The sequence below is a fragment of the Haliaeetus leucocephalus genome, unplaced genomic scaffold (genome assembly GCF_000737465.1).
Source record: "Haliaeetus leucocephalus isolate CR32 unplaced genomic scaffold, Haliaeetus_leucocephalus-4.0 Scaffold228, whole genome shotgun sequence".
In the NCBI taxonomy this organism is placed as follows: domain Eukaryota; kingdom Metazoa; phylum Chordata; class Aves; order Accipitriformes; family Accipitridae; genus Haliaeetus; species Haliaeetus leucocephalus.
The window spans coordinates 19,323,933-19,350,811 of NW_010972664.1; the positions used below are offsets into that span (position 1 = coordinate 19,323,933).

Here is a 26,879-nt window from a genome sequence, read left to right on the forward strand (position 1 = left end):
CTTGTCACAAAAGCACAGGAACCAGCTCTGCACAAAGATGGAGTCTTCACTAGAGCCAAATATCCTTTCGCCTAGTTATGCCCAGGTGAATGGGCTCAGCACCATTGGCAGAACACCAGGTCGCAGTGGAATCTGTGGTTCCTGCAGCTGCAGCCCTGCATATGCCCAGGTCCCTGCCATTTCTGTAGCCGCCTACCATGGGGCCACCTCCTCTGTTTGATAATCCTCTTTACTGGGGGAGGCATTTGAAACCCTTGAAGCATGGCCCAAGGGGGCACAGTACTCAAAAGCCATACCTTGCTGGTTCTCTGCGCCAAACAGAGCGAGCTGGCACAACCCAACATTGCAACAGCATCTATTTCACCTCTTTCCTGAGCAAACGCTATGTCCTGTTGTGCACTGTAAGTTGGATGTTTTTCCAGACCCCCCCCCACTCCCGCCACCAACCAACCCCATCACTGCATGAGTCTCCAAGGAGCAGAGATGTTTCTTGAAGAAGCGGTAGGCAGCTGGCAGGTAGAAGCGATCACTGCGTGGCGGATGAGATTCCACGGCACGCTGGAGATGGAAATATCACCTTAACAAGCATGGACAGCCCCCAATGGACTATAAAATTCATTTGGTGACTGAGATAATTCAAAAGAGCCAAGTGGCACAGCAATAAAAGCCGGAACACATAAATTTAAACTCAGAGAGCTCTGCAGTGCCCTGGTAATAAGTGACAAAACAACCCACACCCACACAGACTTATCCAAACCTGTCTGAAAGTCACAGTCCAGAGACCAGGGAAAGATGCACAGAAATTGTCTTTTTTAAAGGGGGAGGAGGGCCAAGGGGAGTAAATACAAGAAAAGTGCTTACGTATTCAGAGTCTATTCATCCACAAGTCCAGAACATGTACATGTGCCGTGGCAGCTGTGCTGGGTATTCTGCAAGCAGCTTTTTATTAATCAGATTACCCAGTCCCAAACTAGCACGTATAAGAGGCTAAATATTGTTCTCCATTATACCAGGGCAGGCCAGGTTCAAGACAACAATTTCACACTACCTGAGTGTAGCTGAGGGTGGATTATGGCAAACTGCCTTTATTCTGCTTTTATGAACAACACAAATTCTCTTGTCCTTCCTCTCTTCTGTCCCCACTGGGATTCCTTCCCAAACTGCTCAGAGAGTGCTTCCCAAAGCACTTCCCTCCCAAGGAGTTAGTTTGCCACTCATAAGATGAACAGCCTAAAATTGTGATAATAAAACCTTTATAGTCCTCCATCATGTTCATTCATGCTAATGTTCCCTCTCACTGTGGATATAGCAAAAATTTCAGTGCTGGAGAAGAAACAGGAGGCTTCTGATGGCATCACAGACATGTTTTTCAGTGCTGTAAAAACATGGCAGCACAATACACTTTTACAGCAGAAAGTGTCCATCAAGGTCATTAATGACTGAGAGAGGAGACACAAGAGCAGAAAGTTGCTGATCGATGACGTGTCATAGTTTGGAGATGGAAACTGCGGTAGACATGATCCATACATCTCCGTGTCCCCACAGGGAACTGTCCTAATCTAATAAGACACGTGTCTTCGTGGAGAGGTCCCAAGGGCAAAAAGGAGGTAGAAGTCTGGCAAGTGACATCAGTTTAACATGGAAAATTGGAAGGGTCTGGGGACAGAGCTGACCTCCTTGTAGCACCTCAGTGCAAAGGTGGGGACTCCTGTGGCTTGAGGGACCGGGGTGGTACAGAATGCTAATTACCCTTGACGAGGGAGGAAAGGGACACTGGCTCAGCTAGCTAATTCATTATAGCTAGTCCACCAGTCAAGTGAGTCCTTCGTCAGAGGGAGGCAGACGCTCTCACTGACATAACAGGCACAAGCATTTTGATTTCTGAGCTCCATGAGTGATGGCAGATACCACACCTGTCCCCAGAGCTTAAAAGTTGGGATCCTCAGCACCAGCAGAACAAGCCTTCATCCTAAAGGAGTCATTTTACTTTTTAATAAGTAGCAAGGGCAGACACTGAAAGGAGGCAACGACTTTAAGAGTGTACAGGAACATCTATGATTTGGGCTTAACAACCACTTTTTCTTTTTCTCTCCCACACAACTGGTCTTCCCAGAATCAGGCCTGACTCTGATGTATTATTATCTCTAATTTTTTGTACGGAGGCAGCACACGGAAGCTGTATTTGTAGAACAGAAATCCACTGTGATAAGTATTACACACACAAAGACCAAAGATACAGCCCCTGCTCCAAGCACATTACAAATCAAGTACAGATTAGAGACCAAGATAAATACTGCAGTGTGATTCACCTGGATTCACTGTTGTTTTTAAAACCTGCCTTTATTAAGGAACAGAAAACACTTCTGAGGATCGGGTTAAATATAAATTTAAGGACCCACAAACCCTTTTAGGAGCAGCTGAAGCTGGTGTGGAAACAGCTGAAGACATCTTTTCTAGGCATTTTTCTGCCTTGTACTTTCTGCCTTTTTTTTTTTTTGTTCCTACCTTTTTCCATCCTAATAAGGGCATTTGCAATGGAAACCAAGCTCTTTGCTGCCTCTGAGGTCATTTGCTCTTGCTGCTTATTTCCCTCCCCACACATCATCAGCCACTCTGTGAACCGAAGGTGCTGTGGAGCAGAGAAAATGCCACCTCCCAGGAATGGAAATGGCACTGCATCACCATTCCTTTGCTTACAAAGTACCATTCTTTTTTTTTTTTGTTTTTTTTTAGCAGGGTTTGGACTTTTAAACTGGTCCTCTGTATATGACAGCTACCACTGAGATCAGACCTCAGAGTGTAGGTCAAGCTGGTCAACTCAATACTTTGTACAGGTCTGACTATTTGAGTCAGTGAAATCTTAGCCAGACATTTCAATCAAAACTGTATTGGGTCCTTTTACCATTAAAGCTTAATTCCCTAAACTGAACAGAACAAACTACACTGGTTAAAGGCATCTTTATACCAATACCTGTTACAGACCTGGAGGCTGCACCAGTTTAACCTTACGGCGTTCAGATAATATAACTAAAGCCGTAGAAAATCTGTGATCCTACATGCACCTGTGTGTCCCTGCTGCAGCCCCTTCACTTAAGATCAGTCCCAATCCTACTCTGCCCTGTAGGATGAAGTAAAGAAAGCTATTTCATGCACAACCTGTACTATTCCTCCCACATTGACGGTGGTGAATCGTGTCAGAGGACACAACTAAAAAGGTCATGAACTGAAGCAGATCCTCCTTGGCCTGCAGTCCCAGTGAGCCACAGCAGGCAATAGCCGTTTTAGGGCTGTCGCAGGAGGAATGCAAGCTGCTAGCAGAGAGGGGTCCCTCGACTACTTGCTCAGGAGGATTTAGGGCTGAGTCAGCCCTACAGTTCTTGGAGACAAGGCCATGTCCCTCCGCTCGTGTATGAGCGAAACAGGCACCTTAAGGTAGCCAGTGAAGAGCAGGATGTACTCTGAGCATCTTTTGCCTTCTGCATGGGTGTAAGCATCCCTCCACCATTCCCTCCGCAGGTAATTTTGATGGAGGTGTTTCTGCAGTGCCCACTCTGGGACTGTGCATTATGACAAAGCTTAATGGGATTCCACAGTCAACTACTCCCTACCCATTTTTCTGCAACACCACCGTTGCACAACCACTAATAAGTGAATTACAGGAGAGAAAGGCCTTCGCTTCCTGTAGGCAGGAGATGTGTCATTTGGCTCTTCAAGTGTATGGGAACGGAAAAGATTTAATTTTTCAGCCCCTCCCTTCCCCAGCTCTCCATCCACCACGAGATGAAATAAACAGAAGGAAAATGGGCTTTTTGCATAAATTGGGGATGTATGATTGATAACGTGTTATCTTGTCAGCTGGAGACACCTGCATGGCAGGTATTTATGCTATCAGAAGGGTTCTAGCTGGTGAAATACAGTTTGGTGCCGATAAGGGGACCCAGGGACTCATGGCGCCAGCCCCATGAGGACAAGGGGATTAATGCTGATATTTTGCAGCTTGCTCTTATTAAATTCTGATTCCTTTTGTGAAGTGAAAAAAGAAGAGGGGAAGAGTGATTGGTTTGAAGCAGATAAAAGACACATGAGGGGTGGGGGTGGCTGGTAGAAAAGGGGCTGATGAATGGGAACACAGAAGGCCAGGAGATCACTTGGGAATAAAAAGAAAAGTATTAAACAATTTTCTGATTGACTAGGTCTTGTCTGTCAGGCAGGGAATCAGAGTAGGGGGAATGGGTTTGGGGAGTTCCTGAGAGTACAAAGACACAGTTATATTAAAAGCAGAGCTAAATTATACAGGTGGGGGAGGGGGGAAAGAGCCAATTTCCTTCTTTTGCTGGAGTTTTTAAACATGCAGCATGACTGATGTTCAGGCAGCCGCCTCACAGCCCAGCCTACTGCCATCGGCTTCTGCTCCTTGCCCCTGGTAGGAACTCCTGCTACCCACAGTGACTGAGCCTCCCAAAATACTCCCACTTAGGACAAGGTTTTCTCTAAGCAGACAGCATACAGCAGGTCACGGCAGACCTCCGTGCAGGGAGTCCCAAACTGCAATACAAGGGGCAGGGGGGGCACTGGCTGAGCTGGTGTGGGGAGCCCTGGGCTGGGGGAGCCAGCGTGGTTCCCACTCCCGAGCATTTTCAGGATTAAACTCTTAGGTCTTTGCTCGTACCTGTATCTTAGAAAAAAATCATCTGCGACACTCCGGAAAGAAAAGCTCCAACAACTTCAGATAAGGCGAGCTAATACTTTGCATATTCCCCAGGAATTCCCCTGGGGCTGGAAAAGCAGCAACAACAAACCAGGGAAGGCATGATCCCGTGCACCACAAGCATCAGTGGAGAAACCTACCACACTAACCACACAGGCTGTGTGCGAAAAGGGGTTTTATCAGCTGTAACCAGAATCAACATTCAAACACAAAAAGAGACTGAGAAATGTTGGTAACAGCAACACCCTGTTGTAGGATGGGAAGGTCTGCGATGCAGACACAGATGGATCCTTTTGGTTATATGATTCTGTTTGTGGTTCTCTGGGCATGTATTATTAATACCCTACAGAGTTTTAATTAGAGCTGAGAGATTCATTCATTGTGAATAATTTATCTGATTAATTTTGCCTTGCTTCTGTTCATGAATTGTCCACAAGCAGTTTGTAATTTTCTCAAATTTATTTGTCATTTGCAATTATTTGCTGACTTGTCTTGGTAAATAATTCTCAGCATATTGTTTGTCCACAAACTGTCCCCAGATAGTCGATATTCAAAATCGGAGCTGGGTTAGATATACTTCTGTTAAATATATGCAGTAAGTCCCATCGAATGTTTCCGTTTTCTGAGTAACCTTTAGGATCAGGCTTCCACAGAGAATACTACTTTTTATGAGTTCGAATTTTGCTTCCTGCAAATAGTCTCTAATATTTACATAAAACTCACTGTTCCCATGAACATTCCTGCCAGTCAATATATTCACTACAATACACACAGAAGAGACCACAAAAGGACTGTTTTACAGTTGAAGCAAATAGTTCTTTTGTTACACAATGCCTCATTCTGTTCCTAGAAGACCTGTCTGAAGGTTTGTTCAGGGTTTTTTTTTTCTGGCTTGTTTTGCTTTTCCAACTCTCCTGGTCAGGGGTTATGTTCTCCCCACGTCACTCTCATGCAAACAGTGCTGCACACTGAATACACGGGTTTTGTGTGCTGCCTTTGCCAGCCTGTCTCCGAAGTCTTCACTGAGCATGGGGCAGTGGGAGAAGCACCATCCAAACGGAAAGAGCTACCGTCACTGCTGAGGGTGCCCAGCTGCACAACCAGATGCCCTGCCAAGCAAGTCACTGCTTGCTCCAATGTGCGCTGCCACGGAAAACTCGAGGAACAGAAAGTGCCAACAGCCAGGCTCGCTCACGGGAACGAACCCCACTCTGTGGCTACAGGAGAAGCTTGCCCTCTCACTAAGACTAGACCGAATTTGTACGGGATCTTTCCTCCAATGCAACTTAACATATTGTTTGGCACTGAAGAGAGGAGTTTCTCTGCTTGCAGTGCTCAAGAACCAGTGTGAAGAGTAAAGGACATCTTTCCATAATTACTAAGTAACCTCCACTTTGTAGGTTTGAATTATTAGCTTCCGGCAGGGAGCTGTAGGCACACATCACTGTCATCCAATAACGTGCTATAGCGTTGCTTATTTTTAAATCAAGTTCAGAGATGAAGACTCACGTATTTCAGTATCCCAGAGCAACTGGAAGGTAAATATTACTGGGAAAGTTCTGCAGATGCTTGTTAACCAGCATGCGCTCTTACTAGGTGGTGTAAGCATAGGCAGTCATGACATCATCAGGGACAGCACAGGCAGAAGCAACTATTTATGTCACCTAGTCCCTTCAGTGTTTTTACTACAGCCTAGTCCAGCCTGGTTTTAACTATTGCCAGCAATGAGACTCCTACGTCACCTTTTCAGGACTTAGCTTCAGAGCTCAGTATCTAAGTTCTTCCAGACAGTTTCCATCTTTCCTTTCTCAGCGCAATTTTGGGGCTTTTAGTTATTACATCCAGGGAGGGAAATAGCCTGGCATACTTGTGTTTTGCAGGTACGTCGAGGGTGTCATACCACTTTCTATCTCAGCACACCAACACCTTCCACGCTTCCGTTTTGATCTCTGATTAGACCCATGTGTCCCCTATAAATCCTCACGCTCTCCAACCCAAATCCCACTGAGGTCTGTGCCAAAACCCTCTGGTTCTTAGTGGGTCTCAAACATAACTTCTGATGGTTACCACTCACACGTCTTAGACCTCAACAAGCCAAACACGGCTGTTTCCCTTGTCCCTCAAATGAATCTCCTGAGCATCTGGCTGCTCCTGCTGCTCAAATCTGAAGTTTCTTCAGGTTTTCCTAGGATGTTCCGCTGCCTGAAGCAGAATGCAATATTGGAGACTAGAATGGACAGGGAATACCATTTCCTTGCTCTGGATTCAGTATTTGCATTTCCTAGGGCCTTGTGGGTGTATATTAGCATCCTATAGAGCTTTGCGGGTACATGCAGTATTAACATCCTATAAGGTTTTGTAGACATTCATTATTAACACACAATAGAATCTGTGTAGATGCATTATTAATACCCTCTTAGCTGGCAAGAGAATGGTGATATTTTCATATGAGAAATGTAATTGTTTAATATCAAACAGTATTATTTCAAAGATTTAATTGTGTAATTGGGGTCAGTAATCGCTCGGTCGTTCTCAGAGCAAGATGAACTTGCAGGGTAAAAGATTTATTGTCCTGACAATAGAGAGGAAATTTTAATATTTCTGAAAAATTGAGAACTATTAATCCTGGCATGTGTTACTCTCAAACACAGGGAACTGATAAAACTTTGATCTAATTTTCTCTTTGAAGGGGCGTTGGTGGGTTGTGGGGGAAGACTGTTAACTGTATGCGGCCTGCCGCTGAAAGCACGGCAAAGCACAAAGGCTAGCCACATTCGGCTTCACAGAAGCTCTCAGATTCTGCACAAGACAGCTACTGCGAGAACAAACTGTTCCAGTCCCACCGTTCTTCCCTGCGCCGGGAGGGAAGACAGAAGTGGTTTCCATGACCACAGGCAGCTTCACTCTCATTTCTCCAAGGGATGCTATTTGCATTTGCACCCACTGTGCACACACTTCCCTGTTTCTGGGAGTGCCAACCAGTATCTGCACTCCCGATCAAGTAAGACGTGTCAGTGGATGATGAGGCGCATACATGCCAGTTGCAGCAACCGTTTGGGTAATTTGTCTGGGTGAAGCTTATGAACTCTGTTTCATACTGGGCGCTCGAGTATTAGTGGGAAACTTCAAGCTTTGTTTTAATGAGAGGCTCTGATACTTTCTCTATTTTGTTTGGTTTGTATTTTCCTGTTTGGGTTTTTCCTGCACCTAAGATGAACTAAAATTCACAGGAGGTGACAATGATAACAAAAGAAGCCCGTTAAACTTTGATGGTGTCCTCTCAAATGGAGCACAAAAGAAAACCAACTGGCTGCTGCCTAGGGCAAGCCAGTTTTCCTCCTCAGAACTAAGGCTAGAAGTGGGAAGCAAGAAAGAAACAGAGCACCTGACTTGGTGAGGCAGCAATGGGGACATACTGCAGAGTTATTATAAAAGCAAGAGTATTTCCTCGGGCATTTGGAGAGGAAGGCTGTGAGGAAGGTGAAAATAGAAAAGGCTGCATAATTCCTGTGATGGGCACAGGATCACAGTGTCCTCGGATGGCAGCAGGGAAAGGTAGCGGGGTGTGTATTATTTTGCCATGCCCTGTGCATACCGGTGCTAGTAAAGGGAAAGTTCCTGGGATTTCTGAATCTTTACAGTATCTCTGTGTATGACATTAAGTGTTGTGTGTCCCTGAGGAAGGTGACTGTAAGCTCACCCTGCCTACAAACCCAGAGCTCTGGTAAAAGGTGGGCTTCGGCTATGGAGCAGCGAGGACTGGCTCCAGGGCTCGCAGCAACCACAGCGTAAGGCCCAGCTTCTGTGGAAAAAGCAAAAAGTACACCAAACAGGGCAAGGGGTGGAAAAATAAATGAGGCAGACAGCCTATGCAGGCCAAGAGAAGCTTTTAAATACATGAACCCAGGATGTCTGGACACAGCTGCAGAAGTCTGGCATGGAACCACCTATGGAAACTATATCAAGGGTATGCAACAGAGATGAAAGAGCAGATACCAGCTTGCAAATACAGATGGGCTGCTTAGCTTTTTGCAGATGTGGGCACTACATTTGCAGCTGAGCCCTGGGATCTGCTAATGAAAAAGACTATCTGAGAGGTAGAATATAATGAATTTATAACAGTGACCACCAGGCGCTATGTGGTTTTTGAGACATTAAAAAAAAAGAGCTGTCGCTGTTAACAATTTTTCAGTATCTCCTTGGGTTTAGAGTATTCTCCAAACCTTTTTGAAAAGCACAGGAACAGAGACAGCTTCTTTCTCTCTAACCTTCCCTTTCCCAGTTACTTTGGCCAGGTACGTAGGGGTAGCCAAGATTTAGACCTGTACCTGCAGTGGTCTCGAGATCCAAAATTCAGTGACTGGGAGCCAAATTTGAATGGTCTCAATTCTACCTAAGAGGCCTTGCTAATCCCTTCTGGATATGAACTTTTGAAAGGCTAGAGTCAGCTATGGAGAAACATAAGGCTTTAGGCAGAAGTTAAGTCATCTGTATCTGCTCAATGTTTCTAGCCAAGCTGGCTAGACATGAGAGCCTTATCTTATTTTGAAAGACAGAAGCGCATTTTTGCCCAGCTTGAATGGCAAAACATATTAGACCTTGCAGCCAGAACATTTTGATGTGAGGGAAAGAAATTTGGGACATATAAAGAAGATGTCATTGGTTTTTCCACTCTCTGTACGATGGACGTAACATTTATTTTTGCTTCCCAAAGGTTATGGGAAAAGAGATACAGGATATTCCATGAGAGAGAAATTAACACTTGCAAAGCAGGACTTTGGAGCCCAGAAAGGACATGCTCACTAAGTCAGGCTCCATGATCCCAGATTCAATTTCTCCTGTGTACAATCTGCCCTGTGGCCTATTAAGTCAAAAGCTGAGACTTGCTGCTGAAAAACAGCAGCTCCTGCAAAACGCAACTCTGCCAGTTCAGCCTGGAGGCCTCACTGCTCTTTCTTCAAGCAACGCTGCAATTTACTGCTTTCCCTGCATATAATGACTGCCCTTCTCGGCTTTACTGAAAAAGCTTCCTCCGGCCAATGCCAAAGACTGTGTTATTAGACCAGTAACTCACTCCTGAACAGTGATCCAGGTATGGCAATCCCCCAGCGCCTGCCTCTTACAAAAAAGAGCAGCAGTGAAACTGGAAAATGACTCCCTCCCTCATTCCTTTCCAAATGGTGTGAACGTGGAATCCAAATCAGGGCCAGCAACAGAGAACATGGAGGAAATTTCTTCTTGCTATCTTATCTGAAAGCGAAACAACAACTAGCAAGCCATGCCAAGGGGATTAAAAGAAAAATCACTACAAATTCACTGTGGATCCTGATGCTGTTAAAAACGCACATTGCATTGGGACAGATGGTGGCTTTATGCAGTGCCCTGCAGTGAGGAGAAAGGTTCACGGTGCAGCAGGGAGTCTTCGACAGGCTCAAGCTGACTTAGCCCCAGCAGAGCTCTGGTTTCAATGAAAGCTGCTCCACTGTGATTGACGGCATGTGGCTGCCACTTCCCCTCTCTCCCCCATTTCAGGTCCATTGGCAGGCACAGGAGACACGCTTTGTTCTTCACCTTATCTCTATAGTCCCCTTTAGGACCAGGTAATTCTCCTTCAACCGTTTCTCCCCACTTTGCAGGTGGGTATAGGGTTAATGGCTTCTGTGTCCGTGACTGGTGTGTGTACCTGTGTATGAACCCATTGATGGCCACATGTACACACACACACAGACACACGCACATGACGTATACAGCAATTTAAGTCCCTTATTCAGATGGATAAAATTTGCAAACCCTAAGAAGCAAGACATTTCTGGTCCCTTGTCAGGTAGACTTTCAGACACCTAGGGGGTAGACGGGCTGTGAAATCATATCCCCAGAGTCTTTTGAAGAGGCAGAAGAGTTTATAGGACAGTAGAATGAAATATTTTCTCTAGGACTTCAAACCCATCAGTATGGCCTACTTTTTCAGATTCTAGGGAAAAAATTATTACAAATTGTTAGCAACATAAAGGTGCTGGCATCTCCTGTGCTTGAACTGTGGAAGATTCTCCGCAACACCTCCCTGGTCCCCAGCCATTAATCTGGCCCTTCTTCCCTTGCTCCCTGCAGGCCAGCATGAGGGCACTTCACCTTGCTTATAGGAGCTCAGAAAGATGCAAAATATGACAAGCTGGTAGAAAAGAGAAATGGACACATATTTCATTCCTGAAAGGAAACTGAGGACTGTAGCAAAGCTGGATTATAAATAGGTTTAAAATGCTTCTGTCTAGTCCTGGTGTTCCCTTTTGTGCCTACACAAGCATCTTAAAATGAGGTGGGAGGTAAGGAGGAAAGGAAAGGCAACACGTCCACTCTATGGCAGGCCCAGAACCCCAGCATGGTAATCAAACTGCTCAGGCAACTCTGTCAATATAGGAGAAAAACAGGGAGAAGGAAAGAAATGGGGGGGGGGGGGCGGGGAAAGTCAGGACTAATGGCAACTTTGAAGCAGAGAAGTGAAGAAAAGAGATGAGAAATATCACAGGAGAGAAATGACTAGCTGAGGACTAAACGTATTAAAGGAGCAGATTTATAGTCTAAGTGGTCATGCAAGTCTCTTGTGGGTTTGATAGTAGAGTAAACCTGTCATGGATACAGACTGGTTCTGTAGCAAGGCAATCCGTGGGAAAAAGCTTTGCTAATCTGTCCAGGCTGTCCCCCGCGTGATCTCCAGGATGCTCTTCCCACCACAGAGTCCAGCAATGGGGTCAGTGAGGACCCCCGGGCCTGCAGAAGCAATAATCCTGGGAAAGCCACCTGGAGAGACACGCGGAGCATGTGTGTGCTGCCTCGCTTGCCAGGCAGGGCTGCACGTTCATCAGCTGTGAGTCACGCATGCGTGTGCGTGAACACGGCTGGATGCAGCAGCCAGAATTCATAAAGTGGGTGTCATTCAATCCTGCCCCAAACTCTTTCCTCTTCTTACTGCTGTGTTTTATTGCTGCTGCTGCTCCTAACAATTGGGTGCCAAACATTTAGAATTATGTGCCCACTTGCAGCCACTGCAACACAATTTATTCAGCACACCAGTAATCCTGAAGCTGGTCTAGCTTGTAGTTTGATTTGCACAAAGCCCAGGACATATAGTTCCCAGTAAATTCTTAATCCACAAACCAGTTTAAAACCCATCAGGATAACTAATCAGGGCTACCACCAGCCCTCCTCGCTTCCTCCACAAAAACACCAGAGTCGGCTGATATTCCCAGGTTAGTTTTAGTCTGCTCCATTTCCTCACTCGGCACAATGCATCAACGTGCTCTCCAAAAGCCAGCATCTCAGGCATGGAAACCAATTCTCCATGCTATCTGCAGAGTTTTGGTCATGGGATATTGAAAGCTTGAATTCAAACCCCATTGAAGCTATTATAGCTGTAAAAAAGGAAGGGGAGAGAGCTAGGGAGAAGACGACAGAGACAGAGGTCTGTTTCTGACTGTAGGTGCATAACAAGGAAGCAGCCTTAAATACCCTGACGCCTCAGAAGGGAATACTGCCCCTCTCTATTGCTAAGTCACTGCGGACAGCTATTTGATCTTTGCCATTTGAAAACCAGAACTACCTCTAGCACCTCAAGTATGCACCATACTTCTGTTCAATGACCTAAAATAGAGGAATGGGAAAGCACTCCATGTACTTGTATTAACTGCACTTGTATGTCATAGTGTGCATACTTACTAACATGTGGAACTCACTGGTGCTTGGTAGTAGTAGACCAAAGACCAACCCCCTTTTTCTTTTATGCTAACGTATAAGAACTTTCAAGACATGAATAAAAAACTTCTACAAGTGACTGCTGGGGAGATAAAAGAACCAGGGAAATTCATCTTCTTCTTCTTCCCAAAAGATTCCCTATCAGATCTCTGCACACTAATAAGGACTTAAAATTCTCTACCCTGACCATCCAGCAGCATCACCAGCTCCTACCTTGCAGCACAGTCTCAGCTTGCTCGTCCAGAATGCAAACCAGAGAGTACAATGATAGTGGCGCAATGTCTTTGTGAGTGTGCGTATTCCCATTCTGGATGTGAAGACAGATCTCTGCATCACCTCATATTGGATCCACATTCATGTGACAGGTTGGTCCTGTGATGCAGGACTTCAAAGGGAAAGGGGCAGGAGATTCAACACACGTGCATACAAGCAGCAGCATCACAGTAAGAAAGCACAGGGGACATGGGTTGATGGAGCAGGGGACATGGGTTGAGGAAACACTACACGTTCTTGCCTCTCCATGCCTGCGTCAGGCTAGAAAGTCATGAGGGAGCACCACGTGGCCTCAAAAGGCGCAGGGAGCTGCAGTACATCCCCAGCTGTGCCCACATCATGGGCTGCTGTGATAAAGCAGTTGCTGCTGGCCAGGACACAACTTTCTACCGACTTGCCCATCAGGCATCCCCGCTCCTGCTGAGCTCACTGGGAGCCATGATGCAGAAGGCGAATCACAGAAGCGAGATGGGGCCAACCAGCTGATGGGTTGTACTGTGCTTTCCAGAGAAGAAACAGCTCCTAAATCAGTGCGTGCTTGCAGAAACCCAGCAGTTGCTGAGATCATCAGAGCTCTCTGAACAGAGCCGTTTTCTCCCCAAAAGTGAAAGCATAGTTATCTCCACAATAAAAAAGTGACATGGTGACATACCACCTCACTCAGCCTCAGGCAGCAGCTTCACCAATAAACAAGTGTGAATTCCCTAACTCTGCGCATGTGCGTGCACAGAATTTGTGCTCCATTGCACCTGTAAGGGGTGCTTCTCGGTGAATGTTGATCTGTGCCCTTGCAGCAGAAGAAGAAGTAGAGAAATCTAAGCTCATTCACTTTTATCAGAGGAATTTCCGTGGATGATTATTTAAGAATATGGCTAACATCTAGGAACCAACCAAGAACAATCTGTAGTTTGCTAGGCATTGTCAAAGCACTAAGTAAGAAACCGGTCCTGTTTAACTGGCCACAGTCTAGTAGCTAGACCGTCAGCTGGTTTTGGACACTGTTGGGGTGAGTTATATGGACGTATTTCATTTTAGGTACCTATGTCTTCTTGCTTTCTTTCTATGTTATCTCAGTGCCTCACGGTAGAGTATTTGCGTTCTTAATGCTTCCGTAAGGTAGATGCCATTGCCATATTGCAACGGTGAACTTGGGCAGTAGGGGACTAAATGAGCTGTCCCACATCACACAGGCTGTGTGTGACAGCAGGATATTGAACCTTCATCTCCCAAATGCCAAACGGCCTCCTAATTGTCACCTCTTCATTCTTGCACCTCCCATCTAATTATACGTAACAATCAGACAGTTCATTTCCTTTATGAAACATGGAAGCTTTTCCCCTGCAATCTCCATTCTTCCCAGCACACCCAGTATTTACCTTAAAGATCCAAGCCCCTCCGAACACACGTACTCCTCATCTGATATCTGGACAACGTTGGAGGCCAGCTTTGATGCCTTTCCTTTCTCTTGTTGTCCAGATGAAGGAAACGTGAGAACAGAGAGATAAAAATGCAACTAAGCAATAACTTTTATTGTCATTCTGGGAGAAGAACAGGTCCTGCAAAGCAGATGCTTCTTCCAGAGCAGCTCAATAAAGCTGAGGGAACTGTTCCTTCCTTATATCGGTAGTCACTTTGCCTCCATACCTCCCCGAGCTTTTTTTCTGCTTTTCTGCTCCTGCTGAGCCTCTGCTGACTGCTGCACACTGCTGTGTGCCGCTGCCTGAGCTGCTGGGCATAAGCACATGGTGCCAGGAGCCGGAGAGGCCACCTGCCTGCTGGCCTCCATGGCTTTGGGCCACGGACACGCAGGGCTCACTCACTGCCTGTCACAGAGGGTAGGCAACCTTTGGTATGCAACAGTGCCAACGCGCCCAAATATTTCACATCCTACACGTGTGTGATTTCACAAGTGCAAGTTCCCCAGGGCCTGTGTGCACCAGCACGTTTCGAGGGCTTGCCAGGATGCCCTGCCCAGCTGTCTGCCATGGCACGAGGACAAGGCGAGGCATCTACGCTGTCATCCTTTTAGTAGCCTTGATACTCAAGCCCCAGTAGCCTATTTGAGGCGTGGGTTATGAATCAGCGGCATGGCTGGGGGCAGGTTTCTGGTCACTGTTTGTTTTCCTGCTGCTCTAAACACTCTGGAGAAGGGCATTGCAAGGTGGGGCTGGCATCTTTTGTTCCTAGGCTCGACGACTCAGCTCATATGAGAGAAAAAAGGCCTTGTCCCACAATTAGAGACTGTCCAGAGTACGTCCCACAAGCAGGTGAGACAGCAGAAAGGCCAGAACAGGCCCAACTAACTCTTTTTAAGCAATCAACCACCATCATCTTTCATAAAAGGCATTAGAGCTCAGCTTTCCCTCATGAATGACAGGGGGAGCGAGGGGGAGTTATGCCATCAACCTCAATTCCCAGTGAAGTGGATTTACCCAGGCAGCCCAAGGTATCTCTTCACAGCTTTAATGAAGCCATTCCCATCTACCTGCCTGAACAAAATCCTTCCTAATAGCCCCTTTGGTCAAAAGTCCCAGCTGATGCTATTGGCTTTGTTTTTCAACATGCACCTCGCACTCAGGCTGCTTTGCGTTCCTTTGCACTGCGCAATGCAACAGTTACTGACACACAACAGTCTCCAGAATGACACCTCCCTTCCTCCTTCCCCTCTGCTAAAAGTCAGAGATGGAAAATAAAAGTTACAAGGAACGATCAGCCGTTATCACAGCCTGCATCTTTTCTCAATGTTATCTTCATCTCACGCAGGACCACGCTGCAGTGGATGGGTACCCGCTACCTACACACGTGCCCTAGCTTTCAGAAGTACAGGCATTTTTGGATTAACTCCCTGGGCTCCCAAGGCAAACATGGGACTCATGCAGTCCCTCTCTCTCCTATAGTCTCAAATTTACATGCCCATTCCATGCCTATATCACTCACACCTACTTCCATACAGCTGCCCAGTCATGCACACTCATATACCATCACATGCACGCACCCCCTCACAAACTCAGACATGCTGTCATGTCGTCATATACACGTTTTGCTTTCGTGTTCTTCCTATGTGTACGTCTCTCCACCACACCACTTGCACGGGTCCCCAGTAGGCACGCTAATACCATCATGCTGGCTGAAGACTCAAGCTTACCCTTGAGCCTGAACACTCCATTTACCCTCATCACCTAGTGCCTTACAGTACTGCTGATGCCTGATCTGTGCTGTTACTGAAAGAGAAAAGAAAAGTCTGGGTTGGGAGGAGAAGAGGGATGGTTCAAACCCAAACCCTGCCCATAGAGTCCAAGCAAGCTGATGGCCATGTCTGAGCTTGTGCTGAAGTGCAGAGCGCAAAGACAAGGACTGATGGAACGAAAATGTCTTGCTTGCACATCTCTTCTATACTGCTATTCCTCCTTTGCTAGTAAATATGAATTTACTGAGGCTCCTGCTGAATGTCACTCATCTTTAAATGTCTCTTGCCAGTACTCAATCTCCCATCTCTCACAGTTAGGTAGGAGTGATGAACAAGGAGACACACTCATCTCTGTTCCAGGCCTACAGTGTACTGCAAGAGGAAAACAGATGGTTTAATATATTCTTTGTCTTCCTCTTCTCCACAAATCCTGGGGCTTGCAGAAGTGTTAATCTGCCAGAGCCCCAGGGGGTAACTTTTTGCCCTGCCCAGATAAACAGTTCCCATCCCACATCTTCCACTATTCTCACGCTGTTCATCTTCATCAACCCTCCCCTGGAGAGACCCATTCTAGGGGGTAAGGGGAAGAATCAGCCTCTGATACCGTTTTTGCGTTTGGCCTCTCCGATGAATCAGTCAGAAAGGAAACCAGTGATCAGTCCCCTTGCACTGGTCCACCCTGACAAACAATAAACAGAAACAAGCAGACTCCCATGCAATGCTGCTGTACAACACGCAGTCCGTCACAGCAAACGGCACATGTGTTGACACAGTTCTTCCCAGCCAAATCCACAGAGCCACAGTGACAACAAAATTACAGAACAGCCTGGTCACTAAATTACCCAGCAGCTATGAGACGAGCTTTCTGAATTGCCTTGTTATTATTTTCCTAATACAGTCTGTTATAGCATCTGGCAGTACGGGGTGTTTCATGGCTAAGCATGCAATAAAACTGTGTGATTAGATAGTTAACTGTCTTGTGATAACAGGGTAGGGATTTGCAACCAGTTAAAGAAGGAGGGATTCTCTCTAATGGAGCAAAATCCAGCCATGAAAGCTCAAAACTCCAGGCTGAAAGACACATGATCATCCGTTTTAATAGAAAATCCCCATGTGAGGTTTCACTGGTGGGTGGGAAGGGGGGCATAAGGGTTCTTCTTTTCTGTCTTTTTTTTTTTTCCTTTTCCAGTGTTAATTCTCCCATACCAGCTAGTTAGTAGAAGAGCAGTGATTAGTGATTGCCTCTGTAAGGCAGAATGGGGAAGGCAGCTTAATGTGGTGGGTCCTCCAGGGAGAATGGCAGGGACCTGAGCAGCTCCAAGCCAACCTCCTGGGGACCACAGCCGTTAGGGAGCCTCATATCAGACTCCTGGGGTTGTAGCAGCATCATGCATTTATCCACTCGGGACTGGGCGCACGTCGGTTGACAACAGATAAAAGTCTACGCCTTCTTTGCCCTGATCCACAGAGACGTCAAATCCCTCCCACGGGTGAAGTGGAACAGGCGGCACCACAGAAGAGCACGAGTCCCGTACGTGAAAGTGGAAGTCCTGGGCTCGGGGTAGGCAGAGGGGGTGTGATCAGGCTCACATAAATTAACCTTTACAAAGCACTTTCAGTCTCTAATTACCCGTCAGCACGAAGGACCAGGTAATCACCATGTAGTTACAGGAAATTTGCCCTGTAATTTGCTGTGGGGACGGATACTTCTCAGGTAATTACTATGTGCGTAAAGGGGGACGTGCAAAGGTTTACCATAGGTGAGTGATGACTTTTACAGAATGAGAGTAGGGGCCAACCTGAGATCTCACATCCCTTCTCCAGCTGCCAGGAAGCATATACAGTGTCCCCACAACTGTCCCATTCATTGCTTTTATGATGGGGCATAGCTGGACAAGGGGGTGCTTTTCTGCTAGTATCTATGCAAATGAACAATAAAAGTGACGGTTCCTACGCCGAGGTACACAGCTCTCATCTAGCCCACGTTTAATAGGTCAGGCTGTCTCATAGACTTCCTAAGAGCCAGATGCTCCACAGATGGGCTCCAGCACAGTAGGATTTGAGACTGGACTGGGCATGAGACCTTTTCAGTCATAACCATCTCCAATCACAGCTTAGTACCCTTTGCCTGGTATTTCTCTCCTAACAACTGTGGATTTTAGTTTTCATGTTTTATTGAAACAGCCCTTTGATTTCTCTCCCCAGCCCCTTCCCCGGCCCTGCTAACCAAACAGGTAGGCAGAACATACGCAGTCATTTGCAGTTATTCCATATGCAGCTCTGGGACAGCTCTGACCTTTTTCTGTTTGTGTACAGTCTGTTTGCATGTGTCCAGCAAGAAGCATTCCCTTGCACTTCATACACACACACACACACACACTACAGTTTTAATTTTGTTCTCCCTCTGCATCACCCTACAACGACACGTGAATCTGAACACATCCTTTGTATCAGGAGGAATTTTGTAAACCTTGGTTGGCTGGACAGGCAGCTGCTCTTGCTCTTAGATGGAAATGGGTTTGAATCTTCTTCGAATCCAGTAATTTTCTCCAGCTCACATGTTCAGGCAACTCTCAGACTCGGTTACATCTATGGTAAGCTAAGTGCCAATCTTAGACACCCCGCTTCCTTAAGGTTGGGGTAGCTCGGTGTCTTTATCTACTGCAAGCAGCCCTATTTCACATCCATCCCAGAAGAAAGATGCTCATGTTAGATCTCCACAGCAGACCTACCATGGGAGAGCTCTAAACTAGCAGTGGACAGATTACTCATTACATACAGTTTATTTAGCAGATTCTGTCCTTCCCCCCACCCCCCCGCTGATAGATGGTCTATGAACAAATTTTTATGCATTTATTATTGTTTATTATTTATTTATGTAAAATTGTTCAATGAATATTTTACATGAGCAAATTTCAGGCTGTGTGTTTGTAATGAGCTTTCATTCGATTAGAGAATTCTGAATATTCATGATGTCTAATTGGCCATCTCAGTCACATGGTATTTTTTTCTGTCCCCTTACTGGGTAGCTTAACTTTTATTAACTACTTCTGCGCCAAGGAAATTTCCTCTCTGGATTGAAAGGATCAGAGTGGCTGGCCTGAAGTTGTCTTTCTGAAACACAAATTGTTGCAGAAGGCAGCATCATCCACCAAAAGCATGAGACGATAGATTACTTTTAGAACACACCACAATACAAGTGAAGTGGATGATCCTATCTCTGCTAAACAGCTAAAACAATTCACTGAAGGAAATCAGTCAGCCATTGCCACAGGTGGCCCCTCGCACAAGCAGAGTGATTGCCATGCAACGTATAACCTTAAACTGGGATCCATGCTGTCTTCCCAGTTCCTGCACAAAAGGACCACTACCATTCATTCCACTCACTCTGACTGGGGTTATCAGGCAAGAGAAGCCAGGCAAGTCTTGAAGACTGGTTGCTTCTCACGCAGAAAGACTTGATTTGCTATTTCCCATAGCTCCCAAGTAGATCGATACGGGACACCAGCTCCAGGTTCTTCTTTCCCATATTTATTCCCAGATTTACATGTCCTTTTCCAACAGCACTAACAATTACAACAGGTGAACTGATATTTTCACTAGCTACTCCAGCAGCCAAGTCCAGTTTTAGCTAAACTCACATTCCTGCTAAAATATCATGTGTTGACTGTAAGTGGTTGAAAATGTACAAAACAGTGCAAACCATATCCAGTAAAAGAGATGGTCCTGAGGCTATGGTCTCTATGGCATGAAGCAGAGCTTTGCCAAGATCTGCAAGCCAGTTTTGGTACCAGAAGCAATGTCTTCATAGCAAAACAGCACTCCAGCCAGGCTCATGGAGGCTTTTTTCTCTGCAGGGTTAAGTAGCCAAGCAGTACACTAGGCTAGCATGTAGTTAGGTTGTTAATGGCTTGGGTGGGTGTCTTTGCATATTATTGCTATCTACTTGTGGATATACTAGGGCTAAATTTGGTCACGTTTAATGCAGAAAGCTCCTCTTGAGTTAGACCGCACTCCTAGAGGTCAGCATGGACTTCCAAAGCCTGAATCATCCCATCCTATTGTGGGCGTCAGATAAACTGCTTCCTAACCGTGGCTATGTCTCCGCTGACTATAACGAGCCTGCAGCCAACATGGCTATAGGCATTTGTGCTGTAGGTTGTAGATAATTAGTAATACGCAATTTCCCTCATTCTGAATAAGAGGTGGAAATCATCCAGCTGTCCGCTACTCAGGAGCAGGCATAGCAGAAGGAAGCCGTATTTGAACTGCAGGGAGCATGGTGAAATCTCAGACCAATATCCCATTCACTTGGTGATATGCACAGAGTATCAGAAGGAAGGAAGGAAGAAGGGCGGCGAGGGAGGGAGTGCAGAACGAGGAGATTTTGTGGTATTGCCCGACACACGGTTTGGTCATTTCAGCCTTTTCTCATGCAACCCTATGCATCTAGAAGAGTCACATCACACACCAGGGAAAATGGCTTGCCTAAAGGTACCAGACCATCTATTTCTACCCCTTGGTTCCCTGCTGCACGACAGGGTGCGTATGCATATGCCACTGTCACAGGGCACACACAAGCACCTGGAGAGGAGCACACAATGGAAGAAGCCTTCAGGTCTGTGGACTGTGACAGCATTCAGAACTGTTGCTCTTTTCTAAAAGCAAGCTCCAGCTCTGCTGCTCTAATTCTTTAGCGTGGGGCTGGGAATCGAACTCGTTTTGGTTGAACATGCAATTGAATGCAGGAACACAGACAATAAAATACTCCAACACTCTTTCTTCAATCAAGGAAATTACATGATATTAATGCAAGGTAGCTTGGGGTTGACTTTACCTGCGTAAAAGTCAGGAAATTTAAAAAATGATGGTTCCCACAGCAACCTTAACTCACCCATGTTGCACATATCTAATAAGGCAGAGTTAACAGCATACACATGAATATAAAATACTACTCAAGCAAATCTCAGCCATCAGGTTGCATTAATATTGATTTGTTTCATTTAATAATAGATTGTCCCATCATTGCTTTCAAGAGAGCTTTTTAAGAAACTATATTTTTTTTAGTTACGTTTAAAAAAAAAAAGAAAAACCCAACATATTTTATTCACATTTGATATTTTAGAGAACCGACATTCGTTCTTTGTATGAAGAAACTGACAAGCAGCCAGGTAGAATTCAGTCTTCGCTTTTACAATATTACAGAAATTTCAGCTATGGGGTTTTTAATTAAAAATGTGAAACCCAAGCGTGATGACAGCCAGAAGGGACATGAACAATTTTATCGAAAAAGAACTTAAGTATGAGATATTAGTCTCCTCCTTCACACCCTCTGTTCCCTTAATTTCTATCACTCAGCCAAACCCTGTGCTGGGGGTAAGTCACCTTCATTGATGGGTACCAGCCTAGGACACAGTTCATTCTGGGTTATGCCAGACTCATCCCCAGAACAGCAGGATCACAAAACCATAGAATCATAAAATAAAGTAAAAAAGGACCTCAGGACGTCACCTGATCCAACATCCAACTCAAAAAAGGGCTAACTGATGTTAGTTCAAGGTTGCTCAAGATGTGGTATCTGTGTTGAAAGTGGCTTTTTGGTACAGCCACGTGAAGACCAGCTACAAGGTGTCCTGCAAGACACAACCGAAATGCAATAGCAAAGCTCTGTGGGGATTATTGCCCTAAATAACTGGAGATGTTGGAGGTCAGGATGCTAGTTGTGATATAACCTGAGAACATTGGCAGCTGGTTTAAAGGATCACTTTTCAGAACTTGGCTTACAGTGGGTCTAAACTGAGTGGAAATGAAAGCAAATTGTACCAAAAGATTAGGACTCGGCAGGCATGGCTCCCCGGGATCGTTCCTGTGGTGCTGCAGAGCTGGTATGGGCAGCCCATGGCAGGAGAGCCATGGGGGGCTGCAAGGGGAGCGCTGACTGAGCGATGCAGTTTGTACAGCCCCCTGGAAACCCTGGTAGTTCTCCCTAAAGGTGTGAGTGCATGTAGCTGGCGCCCAGGTGGTCACCAATTTTAGGAGATCTCTCACCGTGGCTGAGAGCCACAGTGCTCACAACCCTGCGACCAGATCTCACCGCGCTCCACGGCAGCCCTCTGGAGTCACTGTGGCACCAAGCTCTTAAAAGACATCTTCAGGCACAAAGAGAAATGAATGAGCTCCAGGAATTCAGCTGGTTCCTTGGGTTTCATTCAGTCACAGAAGAAAATAACCTTCTTCTTCCTGAACCCTGACACCTGACTCAGAAATGAATCATCAGAAGAAAACCAAGCCGAACACCGTCCTAGACTGTATGTCTCATTTTGCCTTTTTTTAGATAAATAACCCCCTTAATTTGATTCCAAAGTCCTTGTAAAACAAGCTCCCCCAGCCTCCTGTTTAAACTTTATAGCTCCTCATTTAAATTAACTTGCTAAGTGTTTGAGTCCCTGCCTGGTTTGAGGCACTATCTGGTCCATCGGAAGAGCGTGGCTGGTCACGTGGCAGCTCTCATTAGCGAGCGGCAGGGACTCAGCTGCGCCGGCTTTGATAAGCCAGCTCCACTCTCACAAGTACGCCGCAAAGCAATTAAAACAGCAAAGGGCCCTTTTTTCCCCCACCATCCTTCTTCTTCCTCCTCCGAAGCTGAATAAAAATGATTTGATAAATTATTCTTTTCAGAGCTAAACGCTCAGGCGAAGGAAGGGGGAAGGGGGAGGAGGGAAAAACTACACAGGGGAGAAAAGTTGCTCCTCAGGACCCATTATTAGCCTGTATCCCCAGCTCACTGGCAATCAGGACAATTTCTGGTGTTTGGGGTGGGGCAGTGCCACAGCAATGCTCCTTGCCATTCATCTTACGCTGCTAGCAAGCCTCCTGCGCGCGCGATATGTGCACGTAACGGATGGGAGTCGGGACAGGCGTTTAGGACGGTTTCAACCTAGGATTAGTATGCTGCCTACCTTTAGGTGCAATGCAGGCATAGCCCAGTCCCGGGTCCCCCAGCATTGTCTGGACTACTCTGACTTACACCTTGGGAAGGAAGCCCTTAGGAGGCTGATAAAAGACATAGTTTGGAGGTGCCCAGCTATGTTATCATTGCCACCATACCAGAAGCCAAAATTGCATGCTTGAAACAGCCCTGGGGTTTTGCTGTCTGTATGCAGCGTACCACCGCTACTGTGCTTTTTTGGGACTCCCATATACCGAAACAAACTCCTGTTTACAGAGAAGTAGAAAAGATGGGAAAGATTGGGTACCACCTAGATTAGACTAAGTGATGTGCAGAAGTGAATTGCCTACTGATTAATGTGGAACTAACATAAGACCTCCTGCAGGAAGCAAAAACAAAGATGGGACTCGGGGATTCAGGAAGAAAGGAAGGGTTGGCATGGCAATAACACAGCTCACAGTCAGAGACCTGCTTCTGCAAACTGGGCTTGGCAGTCACAGAAGGGAGCACCTGATGGTGGGGATTGGACGGGAAGGTTTAATTGAGACTGCACCATCCAAGAATAGACATGCTAAACCATTGGCCAGTACCTAGGCTCTATCTATGTTTTCCAAATGTATCTGGAAAATTACTTTTATGAAATGGGATTCTGACAAGTGCTTGAATTTAGGGGCTGCTCAGCAAACAAGTACTGTCAGGGGCATTGGCCAGTCACCTCTGAAACTCTCTGTCTCTCCTTACTTTGTCTCTCACCATAATCTGGTTTGGGGGCCAGGGCTTGCCAGTACCCATTCTGGTCATTTTCTGCCATTTCCCATGGCATTAGCAACTGCAGTTTGTAGCTAGAAGAGAGTTGCAGAAGAAGAGGGTATCTGGAAAAAAAAAACAAACCACCACCACCACCAAACAGACTCCAAGGAAAATACCACACACAAAGGTTTCAAACTGGCAGCACATACCCACTACAACCCAAAATAAAACAACTGCAAAACTGCAAAATCCTGCTCCTTTTCCCCCAAGCCCCCAAACCACCCGATTTACACCAGGATCCTGAGTAAACAAGGGTTAACACGCAAGATGTTCTATACAACGTGTCCAGAGAAGAATTCTCTCTCTCGCTGTCACCTACAGAAATCTGAACTGTTCATCTATTTAGGTGACGACATCTCTGACTTAGAAAAGCAGTTTCAGAGAAGGGGAAGTATATCAGACCATCTTGGAAGTTAAGAGGGAGAGAAGCTGGGAACTGGGAGTTTCCTGGCAGCTGCAGGTGGATGCTACTGCAATGATGCATGATAAAGAGGCATGGAGAGGGAGGCGGAGGGTGCAGAGGACACAGTGCAGTTTCCAAGTGATCATCCATCACCGGTGGCTCTGCCTTCTCCTCTTCATGCCAACAGGTGATGGAGCCTCATCCATAAAACATTTCCTGGGTGTCACTAACTGGAAGACGCATTGGAGGGTTACATTCACTCTGCATAAGAAATAACTTCCCAGATGAAGGAGAGAGCTGCCACTTTTAAACTCGCTGTGCTTTCCTCCTCCCCACCCATCCCTGCATGCTGCACCCAGAAATCATCCGTCTCTCTCCACCAGCATCTCCTCTCCTCGCTACCTGCTGCTACGATCCATACCACAGGCTCCTCTTCCACAGGTACTTTTTATGAAAGTATTTTGTATATGTATTTTACGTGGTTTTTATACAGGCTAGCCCATGTACGTAGACCTGTAGAGTCTTCTCACGATCTTAGGAGGAGAATCAAGTTTCCAACCTATCCAACAGCCCCTCCAGCTCCTAGCTCCTCCCAGCTCATCACTCTCTTCTCACATGCTTTTGAACTCATTCCTGCCCCAATTTATGCTCTGTACATTTTAACCTCTCTTTCAACAAAAAGCTCCCAAATGTGCACATTCAGTAAAACCCAGCAACAGCATAACTTCTCTGTTTAGTTTGGGTGACAGGACCCTACTGACTACAAGAGTCAGGACTACAAGATCTCTGAAGGTTCTGCTCCCCAAATAATAAACAGGAAGATCTGGGACGGAAAAAACACAGGTGTTCAAGCAGGGCAAAGCCACTAATTGAATGATTTTCATTTACATTTACAAACAAAAAATGGCTGGGTGATTCCTTAAGTACTTTGGATTTAGGATCTGAAATATGACTCAGGTTACACCTGACAGGAATCAGCAGGCTTTCCTGTAATGTTCTGGAATTGAATGATCGTTTTGACAAACCACTGCATGCATCAGCAACGTTGGCAGCCTTGGCAAAGAGGAATTAAGCCCTTAAATAGCAGGGAGAGGGCAGGGGGCTGCAGGGAAGCTGGAGGGCACTGCAGAGCTGGTGTGGGGAGCCCAAGATTGGGAGAGCTGGGGGCAGGGGGCCTGCAAAGCAGGAGGGGACACTGGCAGAGCTGGGTGTAACAAATGATGTGCAGCAGCTGTTTGTGGCCAGCTCCATCACTCCATATTTTTCACTAGAATTATAATTCAACCATTCTAAATACCAACTCCTGTGCCATTTACTGCCTGACTTACCAAACTCAACTCACTTCTGCACTTGTGTTCCTACATAAGCAAATTGATGGTTCAGACTGCCAAACTCAGCTGCCAGCCGTCCGGGTGTTTCCAGAAATGTATTGCATTTAGTGTTAGACACTTCCTTGTCTCCTGAATGAGAGGTGGAGTATTTGAAAAGTAGATGAATCTCACCTGTAATTAAATGCTTCTAAAAAAATTAAGTGGCTACAGAATTAGGGTGGGCATATGTCTTGGAGATAGATACACGCTCTCTGAGAAGGCTGCCTGCGTTTTGGAGGGTTGAACAGCCATGGGAAGATAAGGATGCAAAAAGGAATGATGATGAGAGAGAAAAAACAGAGGAGAAAGAAGATCTAGAGACAGCAGAGTACGACAGTGAGGCAGAGGAGACCACCAGAAGAAAGAAAAGCAGCTGGAATCACCGAACAAAGAAATGGGAGAAAGAAGGGAAAGCTCTATGGAGAGCCACTGAACACAGTACCCTGCCTTCAATCCCCTCCAGAGGAATAAATGCTGACCCTACTTCTTTCCTGGCTTGTCAGGGGCTGTTTGGCTGAATAAGTCCAGCCCAGCAGCCCTCTCCCGCTCTCTGAGCATTAATATATTCATTTCATTATTCAATTATTTAAAACATTTCTTATGTTCCATCTATTTCACACAGATGGAGGTGGGCTGGGCTGCTCCCTTTCTCTCTAAAATCTGCTCCGCAGGAGCCTCGAGGAATGTAGGGCACAAAGTGCTCCTTATTCTCCCTCCTCCACCAGCTTCACCCTGGCTCCAGCACCGAACACTCCCTTACCTACACCTCAGACGTCTTGTTTAAAAGAAAACGCCGTGAATGATTGCCACCACTGCAGTGGCCCCTGCGAGGTGCAGGGTGCTGCTCTGTGCCGCTGCAGGAGACCGACTGTGTGTCAGAGGGAAGCAGATGCACTGAAAGTCGCTCTCCTGTCAAGCTCTGCTGGCCCCTGCAGACAAGCTGCCTTCTCACGACGTGTAAAATGTAAGGCTGCAGGTTAGACAGAGACTCTTTTCCTCTCCATTTGTCTACCAGCTTTTGAGGGGCTAATTAGCTTGTTAGTCATGGTGTCTCTCCCAGGCTTGCAAACCACCATAAATCTCCTTCTCTCTCTCTCTCTCCCCCTCCCTGTTCCAGGGGAGCATTAATTCAGATTCTTGGATGGGAGACCTCCAAAGACAACTTAAGGTGCTGAAGGCAGCAGGGTTCATGAGTGAGTAGCTGTCATTCCTCCTACAACACCATTAGTCCCCACGTCCCAAAGTGACGCTGAGAAGGGCCACCTGTAAAGCAGAGTTCTTGACCATTTGCAGTCACAAGAGAGTTGATAGTACCTTGGGTATTACATAGTCCTGCCCCACAAAATACGCTACCAGAATCATATGAAGTAAAGCCGGAAGACCCCTGCTGAATTGCCTAGCCACCCCCCCCCCCCCCCAAAAAAAAAACCACC

At 46.2% G+C, this 26,879-nt stretch overlaps 1 protein-coding gene across 1 annotated transcript in view; it reads right to left on the minus strand.

Annotated features, from left to right (window-relative positions):
- The window catches only part of LSAMP (limbic system-associated membrane protein), a 1,004,442-nt gene that overhangs the window by 383,843 nt on the left and 593,720 nt on the right, over positions 1–26,879 (minus strand). The window lies entirely within an intron of this gene.